The following is a 12,807-nucleotide window of genomic DNA, read 5'->3' on the forward strand; positions in this document are numbered from 1 at the left end:
GCCCTTATGAGTACTGATACTCAAAACATCTAGTCCCCTATTATTAGCCAGTAGTCCTGGTCCCCATCCTACCCTGGTGGCAGGGCCTGGATGGGGTGGATGTTTTTTCTGATATGCCACTGGGCCAACTGATGATCCATGGGAAACCTGGCTAATAACTTGGCAATCCTCACATACTCATGGCCTGTAAAAGGAAGGGGAGCATGGTAAGGGGCTGGAATATTTCCTTACTGAAGGGCTGCTCAGAGAGAGAGAATGGGTTAGGCCTGGGTGTATGTGGGGGAAGTAGATTCCCTAAACAAAGGCATATCAGCATTACAACACAAGCTCCCCTCCTGATCGCTGGCCCTAATTGTTGTTTCTACTGGCTTGGTCTTCTGCGCCTCCTTCTCCCTCTCCCATTATCACCAGCTGTGCTTCCCTAGCCTGGGTGTTTTTGGAACTTTTAGGTTCCAACGCAGTAGACACCTGGAATCCAGGCAGGCGGGTGTCCCTGAGTTAGGAATGGAAGCTCAGGAGGAAGCTGGGCTGCTCCAGAAGGGAAGTGTCTTGGGTGGAGGTGAGGCAGGGAGGAGGAAATAGTCGGGGGTTGTTGGTACCATCCGGAGCTCGCCCTTGTCAGTAGCAGAAGTGCGCTCCCACCGCACAGGGTCCCTGCTATACACCGCCCTCTGGTGGCCTTCAAGATAATTCTAGGCCTATATATGTGGTTCTCTGAAACGGAAGGAAAGAGGTCTCAGACATGGAAGGGTGTACTGGACCTGCGCAAAGGAGCCTGCTCCCAGGAGGGGAGAGATGATGGGTGGGCCTTGTTAAACTGCCAGCGCTGAGCCACGCATATCAGGAGCTATCAAGGAGTCCACCTGCTTCTCCTTGGGAAAGTCCTTCCAAACCATGGCACTTTTACATCCCTCCTGCCTAGTTTAGCTCTGTGGTTCCTGGAAGCTGCAGATGCCCTACTAGTATACCTGTAGTAGCCCAGACTTCCTTACATATCAAAGTTGCCGCCTCATGTCCCTCACCCTCATGACCCTTGAGTTCAGTTGTCAAGGAAGTGAAAGCATAATAGCATTCCAGGTAGTGCTTGATAAAGGCAATATTCGGAAGCAGGCCAAGTTTACCTTTGGTGTCCTTCCACCTACCACTGCCCTCAACCCACATTGGGGGTCTGTTGCCACCTTTGTTTTTCCATGTCTCAGAAACACATCCCAAGCTGTGGACCTTTCCTACTTTCTAAACTTACCCTTGTCTCTTTTTATCAGATCTGGTGCCTTCCTGTCATGGCACCACAGGTGATGACAAATCTGATAAACGAATTAGTTTTCCTATGTTGATGGGCTCCTTGGCTTTACTGCCCTTCCCAGGTAATCAGGTAATGCATATATATACATGTATTTTTAAACAGACAGGATCTCGCTCTGTCGCCCATGCTGGAGTGCAGTGGTGCGACCTTGGCTCCCTGCAGCTTCAACTTCCTGGGCTCAAGCAATCCTCCCACCTCAGCCTCTCAGATAGCTGGGACTACAGGTGCATGCTGCTATGCCTGGCTAACGTTTGTATTTTTTGTAGAGACAGTCTTGTTACGTTGACCAGGCTGGTCTTGAACTCCTAGGCTCCTGCCTTCGCCCCACAAAGTGCTGGAATTACTGGTGTGAGCCCCTGTGCCCAGCAGTAATACATATATCTTACAGTTTTAACCTTTAACCATAAAATCATAATGGTGATGATTCCTAGCACTGTAATAAGTTAGCTAGGGAGAGGTTTCAGGACAAGGAGAACTCATTGGTTTCCCTTAAACTACACTCTGTAAGTAATTTTCTAGGCTTGAGGTTTACCTCTCAACCCGCACTTCCTCCCTTTATTATCTTTATTCCTTTGAGGCCCCTCCTAGCTCTTAAAAAAAAAAAAAAAAAATGCATGACTTGCGTTCAAGCAGCATCTCGGTGTAGCAGGTGGGCATATTCACTTCGCCATGCAGTACCTCCCAATTGCAACACATTTTACCATCAACAAAATAGGCAATGATGATTCAGCTTATAAGTCAGCTAGATCTGGGGATAATGATACCTCTGTGACAGGATGGTTGACAAGGATTGTGCTGGATGTGGAATAGGCACTCAGTAAATGTTTTCTATTCTTTGGCCACTTCTCACTGACTTTGCTGCCTCCCGATTGCTTCTTTCCTCACCATTCCACTAAAAGCATCAGTCGTGCAAACTTTCTGGGGTTGTATCACAGCACTTTCAGAAGCTGGAGGTATACTAGCAGCATTTCTGTAGTAGTTCAGATTTCTTTACATATTGAAGTTGACTCTTCATGTCCCTCACCTTTGTGACCCTTGAGCTCAGTAGTCAAGGAGGTGAAAACATAATGGGGTCCCAGGTAGTGCCTGAGATTACTTTTCTGAAGAAGTATAATTAAAAGTAATCTTGTTTTGAGAATTTGTGAAGCATTTTGTGATCACCCTGGCAATACCTGTCTGCGTATTGAGAAATCAGAGTTGAGAACCACTGCCTAAAGGTTTCAGGTGACCTGTGTATCTGCCCAGAATCCAGTCTTTTATTCCTTCTTTCCTTCCTTCAAGCAGGATTTACTGAACATCTGCAGCATAGCCCTGTATTCCCCACTGAAAAACACAAAAGGTTAACAAATAGCTTCTTCCCTGGGGAAGTAGACATAAACACAGAAAATATTTAACATTGTTACTTAATTTGGCTGAGTTGAACCGGTGGTAAATGCCATATTAGTACAGAGAAGGCCTTGAGGAGAAAGGAGGGCCTGATTCGGATGTTGAAGCATGTGTAGGCGGAGGAGACTGGAAAGGGCATTCCAGGCAGAAGGAACATCATGAGCAAGGACTCAGAATCTGAGATGAAGCTGTGCAACTTATTTAGAGCAGAAGACTGGAAATGTAACAATATGTAGCTAATGGTTACTGAGAATTTAAGATATGCCAGGCCCTGCTCTGATATTTTACCTGCATTTTCTTTTCCCCCCTTCCCCTTCCCCTTCCCTTCCCTTTTTTTCTTTCTTTCTTTCGAGTTTCATTCTTATTGCCCAGGCTGGAGTGCAGTAGCATGATCTCGGCTCACTGCAGCCTCTGACTCCAGGGTTCAAGCGATTTTCCTGCCTCAGCCTCCTGAGTAGCTGGGATTACAGGTGCCTGCCACCATGTCCGGCTAATTTTTTGTATTTTTAGTAGAGACAGGATTTCGCTGTGTTGGCCAGGCTGGTCTCAAACTCCTGATCTCAGGTGATCCACCCGCTTCGGCCTCCCGAAGTACTGGGATTAAGGCGTGAGCCACCACACCCGGACTTTACCTGCATTTTCATTTAATCCTCACAATCACAATCTGAGATGGTGTTGTAAAAGAGGAAACTGAGACAAAGAGAGGCTTAAGTCACGTGGCTAGGTTACCACAGCCAGTAAGTGGCAAAATGAAACAGGAGTAACAAGAAATAAGACTTGGGCTAGGTGCGGGTGGCTCATGCCTGTAATCCCAGCACTTTGGGAGGCCAAAGTGGGTGGATCACTTGAGGTCAGAAGTTCGAGACAAGCCTGGCCAACACGGCAAAACCCTGTCTCTACTAAAAATACAAAATTAGCTAGGCATGGTGGCGGGAGCCTGTAATCCCAGCTACACGGGAGGCTGAGGCAGGAGAATTGCCTGGGAGGCAGAGGTTGCAGTGAGCTGAGAGAATTACCTGGGAGGCAGAGGTTGTAGTGAGCTGAGATTGTGCCACTATACTCCAGCCTGGGTGACAGAGTGAGATTCCATCTAAACAAAAAATAATAAATAAAAATAAAAATAAAAAAATCAGGCTGGACAACATGGTGAGACCCTGTCTCTACAAAAAATAATTTTTAAAATTAGCCAGGTGTGGTGGTGCATGCCTGTAGCCCCAGCTATTTGGGGGGCTCAGATGGGAGGATCTCATGAGCCCAGGAGTTCAAGGTTGCAGTGAGCGATGATCACACCACTGCACTACAGCCTGGGTGTCAGAGCAAGAGCTCAAAATAAATAAACAAATAAATATTTTTTTTAAAAAAAAAAGAAATAAGACCACCTCGATGAATGGGGCCGCATCTTGTTGGACCTTAGCTGTTTTTCACCTTTTCTCCTTCCCTTCACTGTGTCACTATAAAGTCCTCCCAGCTTTCTGACAGTTATTTCTCTCTCATTTTCATTGGCTCCCTAACTAAATAGCTAGATAGCTCCCTAAAGCTATCTAGCCATCCAGTTAAGGAAATACATATACTGATACAGGTTTCTGGCAGGAATCTATGGCAGGCTGGTACGCCAACACAGAAAGCATAAGAAGACCCTTAGCTCTTTTTGGACTAGAGAAGGAGAGGGAATATTGAACTTTGTTATGACTGAATGTTTGTGTCTCCTCCCTCCAGCTCAAATTCATATATTGAAGGCTTAACCCCTACTGTGTCTGTATTTGGAGAAGGGGACTCTAAGGAAGTAATTAAGGTTAAATGAGGTCATAAGGGTAGGGCCTTGATCCTACAGGATCAGTGCCCTTATAAGAAGAGACATCAGAGTGCTCGGGTACTAGCTCTACCACATGCACTGAGGAAAGACTATATGAGGACATAGAGAGAAGGTGGCTGTCTACAAGACAGGAAGAGAGCCCTCTCCAGAAGGCACATCAGCTAGAACCTTGATCTTGGACTTCCAGCCTCTGGAACTGTGAGAAAATAAATTTCTGTTATTTAAGCCACCCAGTCTGTGGTATTTTGTTATGGTAGCTCTAGCAAACTAGTTCAAGCTTCCAGAAATATTTGAGGTAGAAAGAGGCTAGTGCTGAGACAGGGTCTCTACTTAGTGGAAGTAATCAGCTGTCCTTGAAAACGAGCATTACTTTCTTTCTTTCTTTTTTTTTCTTTGGGATGGAGTTTCGTTCTTGTTACCCAGGCTGGAGTGCAATGGCACGATCTCAGCTCACTGCAACCTCCGCCTCCCAGGTTCAAGCGATTCTCCTACCTCAGCCTCCCAAGTAGCTGGGACTACAGGCATCTGCCACCATGTCCAGCTAATTTGTGTACTTTTAGTAGAGATGGGGTTTCACCATGTTGGCCAGGCTGGTCTCTAACTCTTGACCTCACGTCATCTGCCTGCCTCAGCCTCCCAAAGTGCTGGGATTACAGGCGTGAGCCACTGCACCCGGCTGAAAAGTGAGCATTTCTGACCTAGAAACTTCACATGGTTATTTAATTTAATTAATTATTTATTAATTTATGTTTGAGATGGAGTCTCACTCTGTCACCCAGGCTGGAGTGCAGTGGCAAGGGCTAGGCTCACTGCAACCTCAGCCTTCTGGGTTCAAGTGATTCTCCTACCTCAGCCTCTTAAGTAGATGGGATTACAGGCTCCAGCCATCGCACCCCGCTAATTTTTTTTTGTATTTTTATTAGAGACTGCATTTCACCATGTTGGCCAGGCTGGTCTTGAACTCTTGACTTCAAATAATCCGCCTGCCTCAGCCTCCCAACATGCTGGAATTACAGGTGTGAGCCACCTTGCCGAGCCTTTTAAAAAAAAAAAGAAAGAAAGAAAGAAAAAATTATTTATTTATTTATGTATTTATTTTGAGACAGGTTCTCATTCCCACCACCCAGGTGGGAATGCAGTGGCATGATCACGGCTCATTGCAGCCTCAATCTCTCAGGCTCAAGAGATCCTCCCGCCTTATTTTTTGATTTTTTGGTAAAGATGAGGTCTCACTATGTTACCCAGGCTGGTCTGGAATTCCTGGACTCAAGCAGTCACCCTGCCTAAGACTCCCAAAGTGCTGGGATTACAGTTGTGAGCCACTGCACCCAGCTATTTATTTGTTGAGAAAGAGTCTCACTATGTTCAGGGGCGCAATCATGGATCACTGCAGCCTCGACCTCCCAGGCTCAGATGATCCTTCCACCTCAGCCGTCTGAGTAGCTAGGACTAAAGGTACATGCCACCGCACCTGGCTAATTTTTGTATTTTTTGTAGAGACAGGGTCTCACTATGTTGTTTATGGTTGGTCTCAAACTCCTGGCCTCAAGTGATTCTCCCACCTTGGCCCCCCAAAGTGCTGGGATTACAGGCATGAGCCACTGCACCTAGCCTACATGTTTATTTTATTTTATTCTAATTTTTTTTTAAAAGGTCTGGGCATGGTGGCTCACACCTGTAATCCCAACAGTTTGGGAGGCCGAGGCAGGCGGATCACCTGAAGCCGGGAGTTTGACACCAGACTTACCAACATGGAGAAACCCTGTCTACACTAAAAACACAAAAAAATTAGCTGGGCGTAGTGGCGGGCGCCTGTAGTCCCAGCTACTCCGGAGGCTGAGGCAGGAGAATGGTGTGAACCCGGGAGGCAGAGCATGCAGTGAGCTGAGATCACACCACTGCACTCCAGCCTGGGTGACAGAGCGAGACTCCGTCTCAAAAAAAAAAAAAAAGATACAAAATTAGCAGGCATGGTGATGCATGCCTGTAATCCCAGCTACTCAGGAGGCTGAGGCAGGAGAATCGCTTGAACTAGGGAGGTGGAGGTTGCGGTGAGCCAAGATGGCATCATGCACTCCAACCTGGACAACAAGAGCGAAACTCCCTTTCAAAAAAAAAAAAAAGGGATGGAGTCTTGTGATGTTGTCCAGGTTAGTCTCAAACTCCTGAGCTCAAGTGATCCTCCCACCTTGGCCTCCCGAAGTGTTGGGGTTATAGGCGTGAGTCACCAGGCTTTGCCTACATGTTTATTTTTGACTGTGCTTTTGTGGTCTCTGTAGTATTGGAGGGAGCTTTCCTCTTTGGTTGGAAGACTGAGGCAGTTATCATGGGAAAGAAGGTGGTCAGGGTCTATTTCCCTGCAAGGAATTTTGTGGCCAATCAGCATATTGTCATTGTTGTTGTCTCTGTATGTGACTTGGTGGATGTATACAAATAAGCATCTCCCTGAGAGGAGGTTATTTTCAGTTCATTAAAATTTCATGAGTACCTACTATGTGTCAAGTATTGTGCTGTGTGATGGAGATAGGACAATAGAAGCAGACAGGGACACAATCTCTTCTCCCCATGGCTCTTGTAGTTCATCTGGCAAGACAGGCATAAATGGTTAGAGGTTGTTGAATGTGGTAACAAGTGACACTTAGACTGAGACCTGAAAGATGAGTGTGAGTTGTCCAAGAGGGAACGGCATGTGCAAAAGGTTGGATTTGGGGAGCAAGAGTAAGATGAATCTGAGGAGATCAAAGGAGCATCAGCAAGTTCAGTATAGCTAGAGGGTGATGTGATCCGGGTCTTGTATTTCCCAGGCTGGAGTGCAGTGGTGCCACCATAGGTCACTGAAGCCTGGAATGCCTGAGCTCAAGCCATCCTCCTGCCTCAGCCTGCTGAGTAACTTGTAGCTAGGACTACAGGCATGAACTAACTTTGTTTTCTTTTTGTAGAGATGGGGTCTCACTATGTTGCCTAGGCTGGTCTTGAATTATTGGTCTCAAGCAATCCTCCCACCTTGGCCTCCCAAAGCACTGGGATTACAGGTGTGATCTAGTGCACCCAGCCTGCTTTAAGGATTTTGAATATTGTCCTAAAGATGAAAAGTAATGGTAATATTTGAAGCAAGGGAAAAATCCTGCTGAGAGGAATAATCAAACTTGCATTTTAAAAGGGAAACTTGGCCGGGCGCGGTGGCTCAAGCCTGTAATCCCAGCACTTTGGGAGGCCGAGACGGGCGGATCACGAGGTCAGGAGATCGAGACCATCCTGGCTAACACGGTGAAACCCCGTCTCTACTAAAAAGTGCAAAAAACTAGCCGGGCGAGGTGACGGATGCCTGTAGTCCCAGCTACTCGGGAGGCTGAGGCAGGAGAATGGCGTAAACCCGGGAGGCGGAGCTTGCAGTGAGCCGAGATCCGGCCACTGCACTCCAGCCTGGGTGACAGAGCAAGACTCCGTCTCAAAAAAAAAAAAAAAAAGGGAAACTGAGACTGGGCACGGTGGCTCACGCCTGTAATCCCAGCACTTTGTGAGGCCGAGGTGGGCGGATCACCTGAGGTTGGGATTTCGAGACCAGCCTGACCAACATGGAGAAACCCCGTCTCTACTAAAAGTATAAAATTCGCCAGGCGTGGTGGCACATGCCTGTAATCCCAGCTATTCGGGAGGCTGAGGCAAGAGAATTGCTTGAACTCAGAGGCAAAGTTTGCAGTGAGCCGAGATCATGCCATTGCACTCCAGCCTGAGCAATAAGAGCGAAACTCTGTATCAAAACAAACAAACAAAACAACAACAACAACAACAAAAACAAAGACAAAAAAACACAGCTGGGTGCCGTGGCTCACTCCTGTAATCCCAACACTTTGGGAAGCTGAGGCAGACAAGTCACGAGGTCAGGAGTTTGAGACCAGCCTGGCCAACATAGTGAAACCCTGTCTCTACTGAAAAAATACAAAAATTAGCTGGGCATGGTGGCGTGTGCCTATAATCCCAGCTATTAGGGGAAACTAGCAATTAGATAGGACTTATTTATTTATTTATTATTATTTTTTTCAGTGGAGTTTTTTTGCCCTTGTTGCCCAGGCTGGAGTGCAATGGTGTGATCTCGGCTCACTGCAACCTCTACCTCCTGGGTTCAAGCGATTCTCCTGCCTCAGCCTCCCAAGTAGCTGGGATTACAGGCATGCATCATCACACCTGGCTAATTATGTATTTTTAGTAGAGACAGAGTTTCACCATGTTAGTCAGACTGGTCTTGAACTCCTGACCTCAGGTGATCCACCCGCCTCAGCCTCCCAAAGTGTTGGGATTATAGGCGTGAGCCATCACACCTGGTCAGATAGGACTTTTTAGATAGTCCTTATCCCTATGTAGATTGGTCCTCGATTGAGCATTTGAATGTCCTTGCTCTAGTTTCAATTACAAGAAGGAAATGGTCCCACTCCCACACGGAGTGTGTTATGGGAGCAGATGGTGGGAGCCGTGTAGAGAAATTGGAGCAGGATAGGCTAGGCTAGGCTAGGCTAGGATAGGATAGCAATGGAACAGAATTGAAGGTGATACCACCAGCCCTGACTTTGCTTCTCTCAGAAACTTAAACTGTGTCTTAACTTCTCTCTTTGGGACTGCAAAACCTAAGAACACAGTTGTCTGATTTCAAACCATATGATGTCCAAACAGAAGTCCTTTGAACTGGGTACTTCTTCTCTGCTATTCTCTTTTGCTTTCCAGCCATCCATCCAGCAGAGCCTTGGCTTAGCTTGGAGCTGAGTGCCACAAGCTGAGATAGAGCTGTCATCCTAAGAACCAGGCCTGGGGTGAACATTGCAGCTGCCCAGGGAACAGCTGGTTAAGCCCCCAGCAGCTGCAGCAGCTGGGATTCCACCCAACATTTGATCTGGGATTAATCCCATTTCTTCCACACACATCCCATGCTTGTTCTAGTCCCTGGCTAGTCTATAGTATCTTGCAGAATCTTTGAGAACAGATATTGCAGATCTCTTCCTTAAATAGGCTGAAGACAAGGTCACCCACCTTCTCCTTCTCTTGGAAGCAGCTGGCCCAAAGCACCTTGGGACCACTACAGAAAGGAGGATATAGGTTTCTCTCTCTCTCTCAGCCCTCTTTGACTCTCTCTATATTTCAATAAATTGGCTAGGATAGAGTAGTCTTTAAATTGCCTGATTTTCAATAACTCGGAATTGTCCAAAGATGAAGGGACTTCTTTGTTGAGATGGAAGGAGAATTTCCTTTATCTCTGAAAGACTGTACCAAGGCCTAGAAACTATTGGCGGGGTGTCTGGGTAGGATCAAACATCATGCCAGTGGTTATCACTTTTAAACTGATTGCTTCTCACTTAACTGTGATTCTACAGTTAAAAACAATAGGGCTATATATTCTACTTGTTTCCTATTCACCAGCTGTGTGGTCTTGAGTAAACAAAGGCTACCATTAGGTACTTCCATGAAGTTGGAAATGAAGAGGTGCCCTGAGATTTAAACAAGGCAAATCAACACAGGAAGGCACAAGGCAGTTCCTCCCAGATCCAAACGTGATTCTCTCCCTTCCACAAATATTTATTAAGCCTCTGCAAATACTAATAGGCATTGTACTATGTTAAGGATTTTGATATTTTTCTAGAGACATGGGCAGTCATTTTAGTGGAATAAATTAATTTAATTAGGTTTTAGCTTGGAGGAGTAGTCTAATCAAATTTGGATTTTATTTTATTTATAGATGGAGTCTCACTCTGTCACTAGGCTGGAGTGCAGTGGAGCGATCTCTGCTCACTGCAAGCTCCCCCTCCTGGGTTCAAGCGATTCTCAGGCATGCGCCACCACACCCAGCTAGTTTTTTATATTTTTAGTAGAGATGGGGTTTCACCATGTTGGCCAGGATGGTCTCGATCTCTTGACCTTGTGATCCACCCGCCTTGGCCTCCCAAAGTGCTGGGATTACAGGCGTGAGCCACCGCACTGGCCAAATTTGCATTTTTTTTTTTTTTGAGATGGAGTCTCGCTCTGTTGCCCAGGCTGGAGTGCAGTGGCACAATCTCGGCTCACTGCAAGCTCCGCCTCCTGGGTTCACACCGTTCTCCTGCCTCAACCTCCCGAGTAGCTAGGACTACAGGCGCCCGCCACCACGCCTGGCTAATTTTTGTATTTTTAGCAGAGACAGGGTTTCACCGTGTTGGCCAGGATGGTCTCGATCTCCTGACCTCGTGACCCACCCGCCTCGGCCTCCCAAAGTGCTAGGATTACAGGCGTGAGCCTCCATGCCTGGCCCAAATTTGGATTTTAAGAAGGTCACTCTATTAGCCAGTAATGGTGGTGGTTGCCTATAATCCCAGCTACTCGGGGGACTGAGGCAGGAGAATCACTTGAACCTGGGAGGCAGAGGTTGCAGTGAGCCGAAGTCGCGCCACTGCATTCTAGCCTGGGCAACAAGAGTGAAACTCCGTCTCAAAAAAAAAAAAGAAAGAAGAAAGAGAGAGAGAGAGAGAGAGAAAGAAAGAGAGAGAGAGAGAGAGAGAGAAAGAAAGAAAGAAAGAAAGAAAGAAAGAAAGAAAGAAAGAAAGAAAGAAAGAAAGAGAAAGAAAGAAAGAAAGAAAGAGAAAGTGGCCCAGCAGAGAGGGAGTAGGGGAATAAACATTCCAACCTTCTCTCCTCTATCTTCCAGTCTGTGGCCAATGCTTCCTATTAGCTAAAGCTGTCTGGAAGCCAGAGGGCATTACTGCTGTCTATAAAGGTCAGCCTTCCAGGAGCAAAATGCAGGATGAAGAAGGGTAAAGGAAGATCTGGAGGAGTAAATGGAAAATGTGAGTTAATAAGAACCAGAACTCTAATGTCTGAGTCTTCAGAGAAGGGTCTTCAGATTAGAAAGAACATGACCATGACAGGGAGCACCTGAAAGCAACTTATTAGTTAATTTAAATCTAAGAAGCATGGCAGTTTGCATTTTAAAATTAAAAAAAAAATTGGTGCTATGACTGGAATTCAAGTTTGCATTTTATCTTAAATCTGTATTTACATATGATTTTTTTTTTTTTTTTTTGAGATGGAGTCTCGCTCTGTCGCCCAAGCTGGAGTGCAGTGGTGTGATCTCGGCTCGCTGCAACCCCCGCCTCCCAGATTCCAGCAATTCTCTGCCTCAGCCTCCCGAGTAGCTGGGATTACAGGCACCCACCACCACACCCAGTTAATTTTTGTATTTTTAGTAGAGATGGGGTTTCACCATTTTGGCTAGGCTGGTCTTGAACTCCTGACCTCATGATCTACCTGCCTCGGCCTCCCAAAGTGCTGGGATTACAGGCATGAGTCATCGCTCCCAGCTATTTACATATGATTTTTTTTTTTTTTTTTTTTTTTTGAGGCGGAGTCTCGCTCTGTCGCCCGGACTGGAGTGCAGTGGCCGGATCGCAGCTCACTGCAAGCTCCGCCTCCCGGTTTACGCCATTCTCCTGCCTCAGCCTCCCGAGTAGCTGGGACTACAGGCGCCCGCCACCTCACCTGGCTAGTTTTTGTGTTTTTAGTAGAGACGGAGTTTCACCGTGTTAGCCAGGATGGTCTCGATCTCCTGACCTCGTGATCCGCCCGTCTCGGCCTCCCAAAGTGCTGGGATTACAGGCTTGAGCCACCGCGCCCGGCCTACATATGATTTTTAACAGTTGATGCCAAAATTAGATAATCATCCATTTTCCTAATTAGAAGATCCAAAACAGAAAGTATTGTTTGGCCAACTTGAGCAAACTTTTAGGAATTACATAATTAAATGTCTAATTTATAATATTTAATTTATATACTGTACATATTTAAAAGTACATAGCCTATAAAATAATAAATTGATATTATTTAACTGATTTTCCATTCTTACATTTAAAGAATAGTTTTATTCAAACTTTTATTATTATTTTTTGAGATGGAGTCTTGCTCTGTCATCCAGGTTGGAGTGCAGTGGTGCAATCCCAGTTCACTGAAACCTCCGTCTCCTGCGTTTGAGCAATTCTCCTGCCTCAGCCTCCTGAGTAGCTTGGATTACAGATGTGCGCCACCATGCCTGGTTAGTTTTTGTACTTATACTACAGACAGGGTTTCACCAAGTTGGTAAGGCTGGTCTCAAACTACTGACCTCAAATGATCTGCCTGCCTCGGCCTCCCAAAGTGCTAGGATTACAGGCCTGAGGCACCGTGCAGGCCTTATTACTATTTTTTTTTTTTTTGAGAGAGGGTCTCACTTTGTTACCTAGGCTGGAGTGCAGTGGCACAAACATGGCTCACTGCAGCCTCAACCTCCCGGGCTTAAGCAATCCTCTCACCT

Source organism: Trachypithecus francoisi, unplaced genomic scaffold, assembly GCF_009764315.1.
Source record: "Trachypithecus francoisi isolate TF-2019V2 unplaced genomic scaffold, Tfra_2.0 Lachesis_group11, whole genome shotgun sequence".
Classification (NCBI taxonomy): domain Eukaryota; kingdom Metazoa; phylum Chordata; class Mammalia; order Primates; family Cercopithecidae; genus Trachypithecus; species Trachypithecus francoisi.